General features: G+C 39.1%; 1 long non-coding RNA gene across 1 annotated transcript in view; it reads right to left on the bottom strand.

Annotated features, from left to right (window-relative positions):
- The window catches only part of LOC129736607 (uncharacterized), a 28,163-nt gene that overhangs the window by 12,354 nt on the left and 2,423 nt on the right, over positions 1-13,386 (bottom strand). Inside the window, exon 2 of the long non-coding RNA XR_008733456.1 lies at positions 629-721. This is a non-coding gene — a long non-coding RNA (uncharacterized LOC129736607). The remainder of the gene's footprint in view (positions 1-628; positions 722-13,386) is intronic.

Genomic DNA, 13,386 nt, shown 5'->3' on the forward strand with positions numbered 1-13,386 from the left:
CCATAAGCAAAAACCGTCTTATATAAAAAATAATGTATCAATGTGAAGAATATCAGTTGTCCCACATCTCCCATTAATGCGTTTGTGTACTGAAAAGAACCAGTGTAACACTTTTGTATCACTTTTTTTCTGACATAAAGGTGGAGGTTTTTCTTGACTTGTCCATCTTCTAGGTAAGGCAACAATGTACATTGAAGACAAAATTCAGTCTTACATTAGCTGACAGCCATTACACTTTTGAAGATACCTGAAGTACCTTCATTTTATTGCCTATTCATTACAGTAAAATTTTAATCAGAGTTCTAGACAAACTAATTTAATGTGGCATCTCTGATTCTTTTGCCTTAAAGGCTTAATGTGATGTGAACCTGATGCCAATATTGAAGATAGCAAAGCATGTGCATTTGAAGTGCTGTGAGAATTACAGTGACAATTAACTAAGTTTTCAGGGTGGCAGTGAATAAAAGGGAGGTTTTCAAATGTAAAATGACTTCTTTCCTCAGTGACTCAGAAGTGACTTGCAGTTTACCAGTTAAATTCTAATGAAGTGATTTATTTGTAGCTGACAGAAGCTCCTCAGAGAAACAATGAGCCATGATTTCCATTTCACATATACTGTATGACTTACCAGCTACTTAGGATCCTTCTCGGTTGCTTGGATGACTTAGAGGTTCCCAATAGGTCAGCCAGCACTGAGGCATCAAATATGATGTCAACATCACTGTTAAACACAGGGAGAAGTGTTAATTGTCAAAGAAAGGAAAATGCATTGGCCATAGCACAAACAAGCAAACAAAACCCCAATCTCCATCATTATTTGGAATATTTACAGGTATAGCCAATGGACTAGACAGACTAATATAAACCTAAAAAAGTCAGAAAATAGAAAAAAAAAAAAAAGGTTGGAATAAAGAGTGAAGGAGTGAATGAGACAAAATCCCAGGTGTCAATAGGGCAGTTCTCCACAGAATTATTTACTACAAATGGGTTGTCTGTTCATCATCCACTGGAAGTATTACAGCCCTTTGAACAGAGAAACAATCAGCAATATAAGCCTTACTTACCTGTACAGCGGGGGAAGGGGGCGGGGAACTCAAGAATGCACAAAGGACCAAAAGTAATCCCTCTCCCCACCATACTCACCACCCTAAGTTAACCTGAAAACACTACTATTTCCTTTTTGAAAAAGCATGTAAGCAGATATCTGTGTGACAGGCAAGGATCACATGCCAATGTTTCCTCAGCTGGATAAACCACAAGCTCTTGGCATGGCTATATTGGAGCTGGTAACCTTTTCAGCTGCTAAAACAGATCTGTGTTCCTATTTTAAGGTGCAGAGCTCCTTGCTCTGCAATGCTCATCTGAACTTATTTTGATACCTAGCCTGATTTATGTGCTCCCTACCTCAGGAAGTGGCTGTGGACTTTGTGACTGGAAAGTGCATGTCAGGTGTCCTCTGCCAGAGTCAGAGCTTTGTCAGGCTCTTTCAAAAGGCACAACCTAAACCAGTTAGTGATTTTATGAAGAGAAAACCATGCCATCAGCATCTGCCCTGTTTTGTTGGAGCAGAATGTCCTGCTTCAGAAAACCGCTGATTTCACTCAATCACTTCCAAGTTTTGTTCTCATTTATTCTTATGGGTTCCCGCAAACACTGTAATGTTGTTTCCACATCAGCTTTAGCAATGAGGACCACTGACAGTGTGCTGATTAATCAGCTCTTGCTCCCCTTCCTGTTACTCTGATCACATCTCTGTTTTTTTTCCAGCTCTAACACTATCAGTGGCCCCAAAAGAATCAGCAAAATTTGTCTGTATAATTTGTCTCCTAACAGAAAAATGTAATTCAGGCTGTCGTTTACTCTTTTGCTAGACTTCTGCTGCTTTTCAATTATAAATTGCATGAAAAGCAGAGTCAAAAGCTGTGTTGCTTTTAACCACAAATGTAATCTATGGCAAATGCCAACTTCGCTAGCACCTCTTAGACTCTGATGCTCCAGTTACTCTGAGCAGCCCAAGGGGCCGGTCCTCCTGCATCCAAGCCTTCCTGCAGCCCATGGCAGCCGCTCTGGCAGAAAGGCAGGAGGAAGAGCTGAGAGGGAAGCAGCATAAAGTACTAACACTAAGTTTATGGACTGTTACTATCTAATGGCATTTTCTCTCAACAGAACTTACACCACTAATTGAGGTTGATTTGGGGTTTGAAAAAGGGTATTTCATACTTTAAAGGCGAAACAGAATCCTCTTGTCAGGATTCCTTGCAGTGGAGAATTAAGTGGAGGACACAGCAGCACTGTCTGATTTGGCTTGCACTCTGTTCTTAATGTGGTGTGTGGACAAACACCATTGGAAAAAAATGCTTTTGTTTTTTTTGAGTCAAAACATTTTGAACTGAAGGAATGTGAAAATATTCAGTAAGACCTTTACCATAGGACCTCTATAGCCAAGACAAGATTACATTTTACAAACATCAGGTGGAAATCCTGATTATGGCTACTATTTGTAGTGTGCTATCATCAGAAGCAAATATTTGGAGATAGAAGGCCTTTTGTTGACTTAACACTCTTGAGGGATGCTGTGGAATAATTTAGGTGTTTACTTTAGGAGGCTGAATAAAGGTCAAATGAATCCTTAGGAAAAAAACTCTAGTATGATATCCTACTTATACATTCCCTGTGAAGTGTTTAAGGATCTGGGATTTTTACCTAACATAATTCTAGGTTATTTCTCTATAATATATTATACATTACACATATGATGGAGATATATATCATATATTGTACAGATATTATAGAGAGATATAATATATTATATCTATCTAGGCACTAATATAACTCTAGGCAGTGCCTTTCCTGAGGAAAGCTGAGTCAAGTATTGCTCCTGCAGTAACGCTGTTAAGGATAAGATTATTGCAGATTAGTGTTTGGCGTACAGTGATTCATACAAAAAATATCCTTTACAAGTCTGTCCTCATCGTAATGTATTAATATTGTTTACACTATTACACTGAGATAATGCTTTGCAAGTCTAGGCTGGTTATAAAGCAATTTTGCCTATACCTTTTTGTTCCCGCCCCCATTCCCATTAGAAAGTACTCTGGCAGGAAGAAACTGGCTTGCTTTATACCAAAGCTGGGGCTTTCCTGAAAGTAAATAGCAAGAACACTTTATAAGAAACAGGTGACTTAACATAAAGTTAAGTATTTTATTGAAACAATTAATAAGGAGAAGTGAATTATAAACTATGGAGGAGTTTCTCTATTTTCACAGTAGTCCATTTCTTCATTTGCTGTATTCTCTCAGAAGACTGGAGCTATGTATTCTGGCAGTGTGTTAAATCATCAAACTGCACAATGTTTTGAGATTTAGACAGTGTTTTAAGTATAAAAAGCCCTTCAAATAATCATTGAGGTAGCAGGAAAAAAGACAATTGCTTTATATTCCTGTGATTAGGACACAAGATACTGCTGACTAGTTTCTGCTGCTCTGAAGATTTGGCTGGTTGGACCAAGCAGAACACCATCCACAATTAAGAAACAGAGCAGCCAACCTCAGCTTCCACAACTCTTTGATTAGGGCTCTGTTTAGCAAGACAGAACCCATGAATTTAAGTCATTCCAGTCCCAGAAGGAAATTAAACAACTTATCCATATCCAAAACGAAGGCTAACACACTGAGCTTTTTGCTTAAAAAAGCTTTTTTTTTGCTTTTTTTGTCTCCTTCCTCTGCAAACAAGTGAACCTGATCCCACCATTTGCAGTATGTTTTATCTGTCATCATACTGCAACAAGCTTGACTGCATTTATTAAACAGTTTGGGAATATCTGAAGTCATGTATTTTAATGAATTTACTCTTCATGCCTGCCATCCTTGCCATCACCCTACCGAGAAACTAACTTGCTAAGACTTGATATGTATAGGCATATCCTAACCAAAACACCTATTTATCTACAAGATGATTTTCATATTAATTTAATTATCACACACCTATTAAAATCCTGTAAAATATATTTATCTCAAATCCTGTGGAAAGAGCAGGTGGTACAGCAGAGTAATGAGGACAATTAACAAGTCCCCATGCTCCGCACAAAACATGAAAGATGAGTAGCTCCTTTATTTACCACTGTTTCAGAGCACAATCGACTTGTTTCTTTCAAAAAAAGCACACTGCCTTCTGGTAAGAAAATTATTGTTTAAGCGGAATTTGTATCAAAGTTAACCCCTACAGTTTTTGAAAGTGTGACTCTAAAGGTAGATGAGCTCTGCAATGGTCTTAATCTAACCAGGGCAGGCCCAGGTTTGTGACATTCGGTGAAAGGCACCAGGATCTTTCTTATCGTCACAAGATCCTCTTCAAAAAACAGCATCAGAGTCCATTTTACCAGCTGAGCCTTCTCCTTTCCCCCAGAGTGACTCTCAGCACCCCTGCTGGCCTTTGGCACTAGTTGCTTTCTGATTATACTATTTTCTATTGCCAGTGAAAATTCTAACTAATTTAAAGCAAACAAACGAGAACATTAGTCTATACTATAATTATAGTATATGTGTATATATACACAATATACTATACTATACTGTAAATAATATAATTATTTATATTTTTTGGGGGGGGCAGGGAGGGAAATGGACTTCTCAGAATTACATATTTTACCTTTTTAAAGCTGTCACAAAAACTGACTGTTCATGAGCTGTTAAAACAAAGAATATTCTGACTTAATCGTGATTCAGATCTCAGCTTTGTCCTGATATGAAAGACAAAAATCTGTCAAAACCTTGTAAGTCTTCACAGTCAGGGGACATTATTTCCTGACCAGCTCTAGGAAGCTTCTCTTTCCATTGAGAAGTTTTCTCTAGACTCTCAGCCACCTGCCTCTCCTACCTCCATCCATCCCCTAGCTCCCTCTCAGTCTTCAAAACTGAATCAACTTCTGAATCAACTGTGCTTCAGATCCACACTCCCAGGTAGTTGATCCAACAAGGTCTTGTTAGTACAATGAAAACTTTGTGCATCAGAAATCAGGTAAGATTTCCCTAGCCCTTTTCATTTCAGTCCTTTTCAATAAACTATTCTGCATCTTCCAGAGAAAAAAAGTTACTGCAAGATGCTACCTTGGTCTGAAGATTACTGCATAGCTGGGCTTAGAGAAGGCAAGATTAAGGAGCTGCAGAAATTCCCAATACTCATACTATTTTAGGAAAACCCAAACATTTTCTGCCAGAAAAGTACCAAAATAATATCTAGCATGTTACATTTAATAAGTATCCATACAACTACATCCACTGTATATCTTACTGCATTACAGCATATATATTTTTCTAACTTTATTTGTGTACAACTGCTTTTAAGTGTTCTCTGGCTCTAATTGCTTGGTGACCTACCAGAGATTATACATAGAATAATCAATGAATAGAATCAATAGAATCGATGAATAGAAATACTGTTGTGAATACAATGGACTGGAATTAAAATCAAATATTTTCCCTCTCCCTACAGATTTTCAGTCTGTTTGTGATTTCTTATCTGAAGAGTTTCATATAAAAGCAGTGGAAATAAAAAGGTCTAACAAGATTTGAAGTTTATTTTGACAGATCTGTTCTTGACTGAGTTTTAAACCAAGCTCCTTGAGTGCAAACTGGGTGCGTCATATCTGCATAAAGTAGAGCATGCTTCTGAAATCTTGGAGGAAATCAAGGCTGTCCTCTACATACTAAGACTTTAAATTGTTATTTAGTGATTACTTACTTGGCTCTGGGCTTTTAGCCACATCATATGTTCATGCTTAAGGAGATTAAATGTGGTAGCTAATAGTCTGGTCAAGAAGCCTAACCCTATCAGCCTAACAGATCACTTACCAGATTTTCATCCTATGAAAATGTATGAGGAAGTGTTAGCATAGTAGCGTGACTTGTGTTTTTCTTTGATAGTTCCAGCCTCAGTATTACTTTGAATGAATGTGCTATTCCACCTTCACAGCCAGCATGTTCAACTTAAAGCAGGGCTTTTTATAAGCAAGTGGGCCTCTAAGCTAATAATTGAAGCACTTACATCCTTTGCTAGAGGTCTCTTGGAGGTCTACATAGTTTCTTCTTCCAGGAAATTAAGTTAATAATTCCTAGAACTAGATTCTTTTTTTTTTTTTTGAAAATACTACTTATGGGTGACTAAGAACTGAGAAAGCGGCTTCTGAGATGAGGATTGAGAAACCCTCGAAAGTGGCTAGGCAGTATACAGCTAAGCATAAATGTTGCTGGCCGGCCAGGACCACAAATCTCCAGATGTGAATGCCAGATACATACATTTATGCTGTATCTCCTTACTAGTTTACTGTCATTGTGTTCTTATAGCCTGTTTTTTGTCATTACAACCTTCAGCAGGTGTGTGGGGTTTTTTTGTGTTCCACAATAAAGCTGCATGGGACATAATCTATACAAATTATTACTATTTGACTACCTTTTTTACTCTTATGTCACACCAGGATGGAAGAAAAATAATCAAAAAGTAATTGGTTTCGTATTAGTTCTTTATATATTTCACAAAAAAGAAAAAAACCCAAACCTTTCATGAAATCACAAGGGAGCAAATTCAATACAAAGCTACTTCTGAAGAGTCCATGGTAGCACATTTGCCATTACTAATCACTTCTTACAGGGATTTAACTGCTATCACTCATATGGCGCTGGAGACAGAGGCCTGCTTTAGAAAGGCTGGCCTATAAAAAAAGCCAAAAGATGAGGAGAGCCAAGGAGTCCATTTCTACTGAAAAGCAAATCCCTTTGTTGCATTTGGGCAAAGTCACTCCTGAATTATCTATTATATGGACACTTGATTAATATTTATACTTTACAAAATACTTTGTAACTTTCCTTTTCAAATAAATTTAGTACTATCATATTACAGGACAGTTTGTTATTGATGATCAAATCTCAGAAACAAGGGAGACTTACTTCAAATCTTAAGTTTTGAACACAAAAATCATTTAACTTCAAAGATCAGAAAGTTATTTTGTTTTCCAAATAGGAACAGGGATAGAGAAGATGAGGATAACAAGTATCTTCAACCTGGCTGGATAAAACAAGTCAGTAGAATTAGTTAATTTGAATATCCAGGCTTTTTAATTTGTACTGATCTTCTTACTAGCTCTGGGAATTGGAAAACAGCTGCAATGCAACACACACTGCAAGTCTGCCCTAGGCAGAGGATGGGGAGGGACTCCACTCAGATGTACTTTTACACAGCCAGCCAAAGTCACTGCAGAACCAAGAAGCGGTTCCAGGTTTCCACACACATGTCTCCATTTGTCCTTCCTGCTTCCCTGGTTGCCGAAAGGCAAAAGTGACATTCTTCAGTTACTTTGCCATTTTCATTTATGGATGCTGCCAAAATTATTAGAGATGAATCAAAATACTAATAGAATATTTATACTTCTCTATTTCCTTTTATATGTACATATATAGCTTTAGGCATCCAGAGCTGTGAATGCACTATTTGTAATATGGCCATTAATGAAGCAAATTCTTTCATGCTTAGTGACTTCACACAATACTACTGGGCTTTCCTGTTTTCCACCCACCAGTACTATCGTTTAATTCCCCCAATGAGTACTTGCTCAGCTGTGACAAATTCAAACTCCACCAGATTAATTCATAATCATGTATGAATGGGGAATGGGAGCCAGTGGATTTTGGTTTCATTACTGTAGACCTTTGCTTCATTTTTAATTAACTTAAAATAAATATTACAAGGTAAAACTTTAATATAGTATTTACATGATGATTTTTACTTGCTAACCACTGTGTGATAAATTTCTTAACAACTGTGCCAGCATAAAACTCAGAAAAAGGTGCCATCTCTAGGGACTCCTTTGCGCTACTTCAGTTTGTGCCTCTACCACACACCAAGCAAGCCACCCCATATATTGTATATTCATAATACGGTTCTCCACAACATTCAAACCCACTAGTCTTCTTTCACAACTCCTTTAAGCGTAGGATGGACTTTGCTGTTTTCCTTTAGTCCTCCTGTCAAGCTCAGAAGCTCCTTTGGTATCTGTTCAAGATCTTCTCTTTTCCTTATGTTCCAAGAAGCTGATGTAGTAACATGCAATTCCTTATATTCTACCGAAGCCCAAGGCTGTTAAACTTAGGAGACAGCTGAGCCTCCTAAGAAGCTGTAGCATAGCCTTTAAAGTTTCCCAGGCATTAAAAGCACATTTGTTTTCATGTTTCAGACCTAGTTAATACCAAATCATGCCTAAACCCGATCAGAAGCCAGAACTTCAACATTCCTCTCTTCCAGTCCCCTGAGGAGAGCTCTATCTACCAGGCACTCACAGGGAACACCTATCAACTATCAACAGGACTATCAACAGGATCTGGCATCTCAGGAAATATAATGGCAACCACAACAGTTTTCAGAATTAAAGCTAATTGCACCACTTCCCTCTTTATTCCCTACCACAACTGCTATAATGTTAAGGGCTGGCATCCTGGAGGGATGTGCTAGGCTCCAATTCTTGTTTTCAATAGATTTTTTTCAATCCACACGCAGATCATAGAAACACAGAATCATGGAATTGGATTGGGTTGGAAGGGACCTTAAAGATCATCTAGATCCAACCTCCATGCCACTGGTAGAGACAACTTCCACTAGACCGTGTTGCCCAAAGCCCCATCCAGCCTGGCCTCGAACACTTCCAGGGATGGGGCATCCACAACTTCTCTGGGCAACCTGTTCCAGTGCTCACCGCCCTCACAGTAAAGAATGTCTTCCTAAAACGCGATTTCAATCTATCCTCATTCAGTTTAAAGCCATTACCCCTTGTCCTGTCACTACAGGATCTCATAAAAAGTCCCTCTGCAGCTTTAGGCCCCCTTTAGGTACCTTTATGTAAGGCAATACCTTTCAGAAATACATTTACTTTCATCACCAGAAACAGCTGCATACTGGGCGAAGTAGAAAGTAATCATTAGGAGTTTAGCTTTTAAACAGTTTGCTGGGAGTGTTCCTCACAACTTTTTCTTAACTAAAGGTTTGATGAATATAGCTGCTTTGAGTTAGAGGTACCGTTTCCAAGTGACATGGTTTAACTCCAGGAGGCAGCTAAGTTCCACACAGCCGAAACCAGTACATCAAGGTAGGTTACACTGTCTGGGTCCATGTATTTGATTTTATTTTTTAATATATAATTTACCATAAAATAATACACAAGATTTCCTAGTCTTCAGACTGTAGACACAAATACTAAGAGGTGGTCTCAGTCCAACAGAGATTTGTAATAGCTGTTTTATGAAAGAAGAATTGAGCTTATGAATACATTAGGAAAAAAAAAATAGTCTGCCAGAAACCAAAAATTAAACTTGAGTTTTATAAGTACCTAACATCTTACTCACCAAATTGATTTGCTTTTTTCTCATCATCCCTGCTCCTGAAGTTAATATTTTTTTAATACTTCTACATTATTATTTTTCTTGTTCTGATTTGTGAAGTAAACGACTGTCAGGTGAGTTACCGCTACCAAAGAGTGCTTCTTTGATGTATCTGAGTGTTTTAAATACTGTTGGTATTTGGATGCAGTATTAAAATGTTTTAGAAGTATTCTTGCCTTGAACATATAGATAATAGATACAAAGAACGCTTTGAGAAAGAACCCTTAGACAGCAGAGACAAAGAAACCTGTGTCTTAACTATGATTCCAGTAATAAAACTGAGCAACTAAATGATGTGGGAATATGGACCGTTTGAATTTCAAAGGCAATCTCATGTGTTCAGGCTTTACTAGCACTAACATTGGTCAGCTTTACACTAAGGTATTTGTGCATACATGTAATAGAGAATTTTTCAAGCATACTTATCTATATATATAGTTAATTGTGGAATTAGCATCCTGCTCAAAGATTTTCAAGTTCTGTATGAAGAATCTAGTTAAATCATATGAAAGTGCTTGATGATGTGACATTTCCAGTGTCACTTTCTTTGTTTTGAAGTTTAAGACCATGTCACTTAAGATGTGAAAGCAATGGGTTCTCTGTCTTCTTACTGCTGCCAATGTTTTTTCTTTCTGTGACTTAGAAATGAGGATGGCTAGTTGTCTGACCTGTTCAGGCATTCTTACCAATAAAAATGAAATCCAGAAGAAGTCTTCCAATAAGGAAAGTCAGCAATGAAACAACAAAGGAAAAATGTGGGAAATTAATTAATAGGACGTGCTCTAAATAATATGTAAGTGTGACTCAAAATAAAATAACAGAGAAATATCAAGCAAAACCTAATTGTGTCTTAGTTATAAAGGTCAAGAAAAGGCACATATGTTTTCCAGATTTCCAGTAACAGCAGAGAGGACTTACAAGGGAAATGCAGAAATACAGAATAATACATACCAAAAAGGCAAAACCTAAACTCTTCAAAGTGTATGCACAAACTAAGTACCAAATAAGATCATTAAATTTGGTTTTCAGATGAAGTGTCAAGAATTAGTAGTGTAAAGCCAAAGACTACGTAAAGAAGAAAATTCCTTGACTGGTTTGCATTAGAAAAACTGTTTACGTGTTTCTTAACTCATCATGCTCTCTAGTAATAGGAACAAACTGAAGATACATTCTAGAAGCCTTGAAGGAAAAAATGACATAGATAGCATCAACTAAACCCCACTGCAACTTAGTTTTGAGTCTGTTAAGTGTTCATAGTGTTTTGAGTGAGGTTTACTGTTCTTTGTAAAAGCTGGCAAGTGGTTTCACAGATCTTCTAGTGGCAAAGCTGACTTAAAGATTTCCTCTGTGTTTGGAGTGTTTGTTCCAGTGGGTGAAGAAGGGCTGGAAATCACTGCCGCAGAAACTGTACCAGTTCACTGCTTGTGAGCTGTGTTGTAAACCCAGATTGGTTCTCAAATTGCTGTTTATTTTTTTTAATAAAGTACAATCTTTCTGAAGTCAGAGGGAGACACTGAGATAAAATCTACCTCTGGAGAGCTTGTTCCATGAAGTCAGATTTGGTTCAGAAATCCTGAATTTTTGCAGTTACCTGTGAGCTGGGAACTGCAGTGCTATACTTAACGAGAAAGAAGGATTCCCCCTCTCTCTGAGTCTGTCTCCTTCATGACACTGAGTGCAGTTGACACAGAACTACACCCTCAAAAAAAGAATAAATCAAAGTTTGAAAGGCAGAACAGAGACAACTCAGGTGAGCAGCAGTACTTTCTGTAGGAAATCCAAAAGGAAGAAAGACTTGTTTTTCTAAGCGCAAAGAACCCTATCTCCTACTGCTTGCCTTCCTCTTCTGTTGAAAAGCACAGTTCTACTCATTCCTTGTTAGTTTTCTTTATTAATAAATAAATCAGTCTCCCACCAATTCTTCAAATAAGAAGAAATCTGAGATTTCATGTTCTTGGTTATCTACTTGACTGAGAAGAGGTATTTCCATTTGTAAACATTATATTCATTAAATTCCTTAATTCCTTCAGGCTGAGCATTTGATTTGATACACAAGTTACACTTGAAAAAAAAAAAAAAAAAAGGACAATGAGCAATCCCCACTTATTCTGCTCATGTACTGTATCCTGTAGCTTTGGGGTTTTTTTCCTGGGCTTTAACGTTTTATTTTTATTACTTATGTCATAACTGTTTATGATTACTTAAATCATCTGTTCTCAAGACTGCTGTACTGCTTTTTCTATTTGGATGCTGATGATGAGCAAATAGTCAAATTCAGCTGAAGTGTTTCAGAATTTGCTTCTATCAGGACTGAACTTTGAATTGTGAAAGGAATTGTAAAATCATGGTACTAATGGATGCTAAAAATGGAAATGTAAACAAGTATCTAAACAATCAGTAGCGCTCTGTCACTACACTCAGAAAATGCTTATTCTCTGGAAAGGCCTTTTTCCCTTGTGCCTGGAAGGATAAAAGACAGCTTTTTTACTTTTTGCTTGTCAACATGTTTATCTCTGATACTAAATCATCCTGATTTTTTATACATATATCTCTGAAAACAAATTAATAAAAAACAGTGGCTACAGTTTGTACCATGAATAGACCTGACAGTCAAGCACAGAAGAAAAGAGTTAAAATGCTTTGGTTACTTCCAGAGCTGCAGTTTCCAGACTGCTTTATCTTCTTCAAGTGCACAAACGGTACTGAGGTACTATTTTTGAGGACACAATTGTCTGCATATTTTCTTTACCAGAAAAGACCACCAGGGTAGGGTAGGGGGCAGGGGGAGGAGATGTCACATGGGTTGATTGTCCCAGACAGGAAGGTGGTAGTCTGGTGTACTGAATCTGGCTGCGGATAGCTCTAGTCAGTGACTGTTAAGAATATTTCTGCACACATCATTGGTACTAGGTGAAAAAATAATTCAAGAATATATCTGCCTTTATAATTACTGCTATATTGCTTCTTAAATGAATGGTGTTTTTTGCTTAGGTATTTAAATAAGCAAGTAAATACATTCTTTAGACTAGAATCATTTAATGTATTTGGAAGTACCCAGGAGCTATAATCACCTCTGCCTTGATACAGGAACAGGACTTGGTTTCACACCATGTCCGTAGAAAAGTCCAGCAGCAGATGCTGAAACCCAAAGTGTCCCAAGGCCCCAGCACAGGAGTTAATTTACCAGAGTGTAAATCTAACCTGGAGTTTAGCTATGAAGAATAAAGGAATAAAGCATAAATTTGAGGCCTCGCAGATGGGAAGAGGTAACAGGACGAGCATGAGCAATGTCCCTGCGCGCTAAGGGGCAGTCACTGCAGGACCACGTTTAATTTCTGGACACTTGTGCGTCCTGGTGGGAATGCTGCAGTGGTGGCAGCTGCTTCCACAGGCCCCTGCAGCCCCGGGCGGGGGACACACCGCCCTGCCCACGCACCAAGTCGCTTCAGCGCGGCTCCGTAAGCACCCAGGCTCCCGCGGTGCCGGGGAGCCCCCGGAGCAGGGCAGCTGTCCCAGCCAGTCTCCTCGGCCCCTGGGCCTCGCTGCGCCCCGGCGCTGGCAGGGCTGATGCTCCCTCCCGGCAGGGTGAGCGTGGCCGCTGTGGCAGAGAGGCTCCTCTGGCAACAGCTGAAGCCCATCGGCTTCAGGGGAGACACCTGAGCTCGCCGGGGTGAGAGGCCGCGGGCAATCCCCCGATGGAGGCGCAGCCCCCCGGTGCTCGGGAGCCAGCGCGGCACACATCGCACACTAAGCAAGTGGGGCGAGGGCTCGTTTTAGCCTGACCCGGATCCTCCAGGCTACGATGCACCGTCTCCGTCTTGCCTTCCCGCTGCAAGCCAGCGTTGCTGAGGGGGCCGGGGGCTGGCCGGGCTCCGAAAACCACGTCTAGGAGCAATGCTGCCCTGCTTCTGGGGGTGGGGAACTGCCTCGGAAAAGCCCTTACAGAAGCGTATGCAGGCCCTC

The sequence above is a fragment of the Falco cherrug genome, chromosome 1 (genome assembly GCF_023634085.1).
Source record: "Falco cherrug isolate bFalChe1 chromosome 1, bFalChe1.pri, whole genome shotgun sequence".
NCBI classification, from domain to species: domain Eukaryota; kingdom Metazoa; phylum Chordata; class Aves; order Falconiformes; family Falconidae; genus Falco; species Falco cherrug.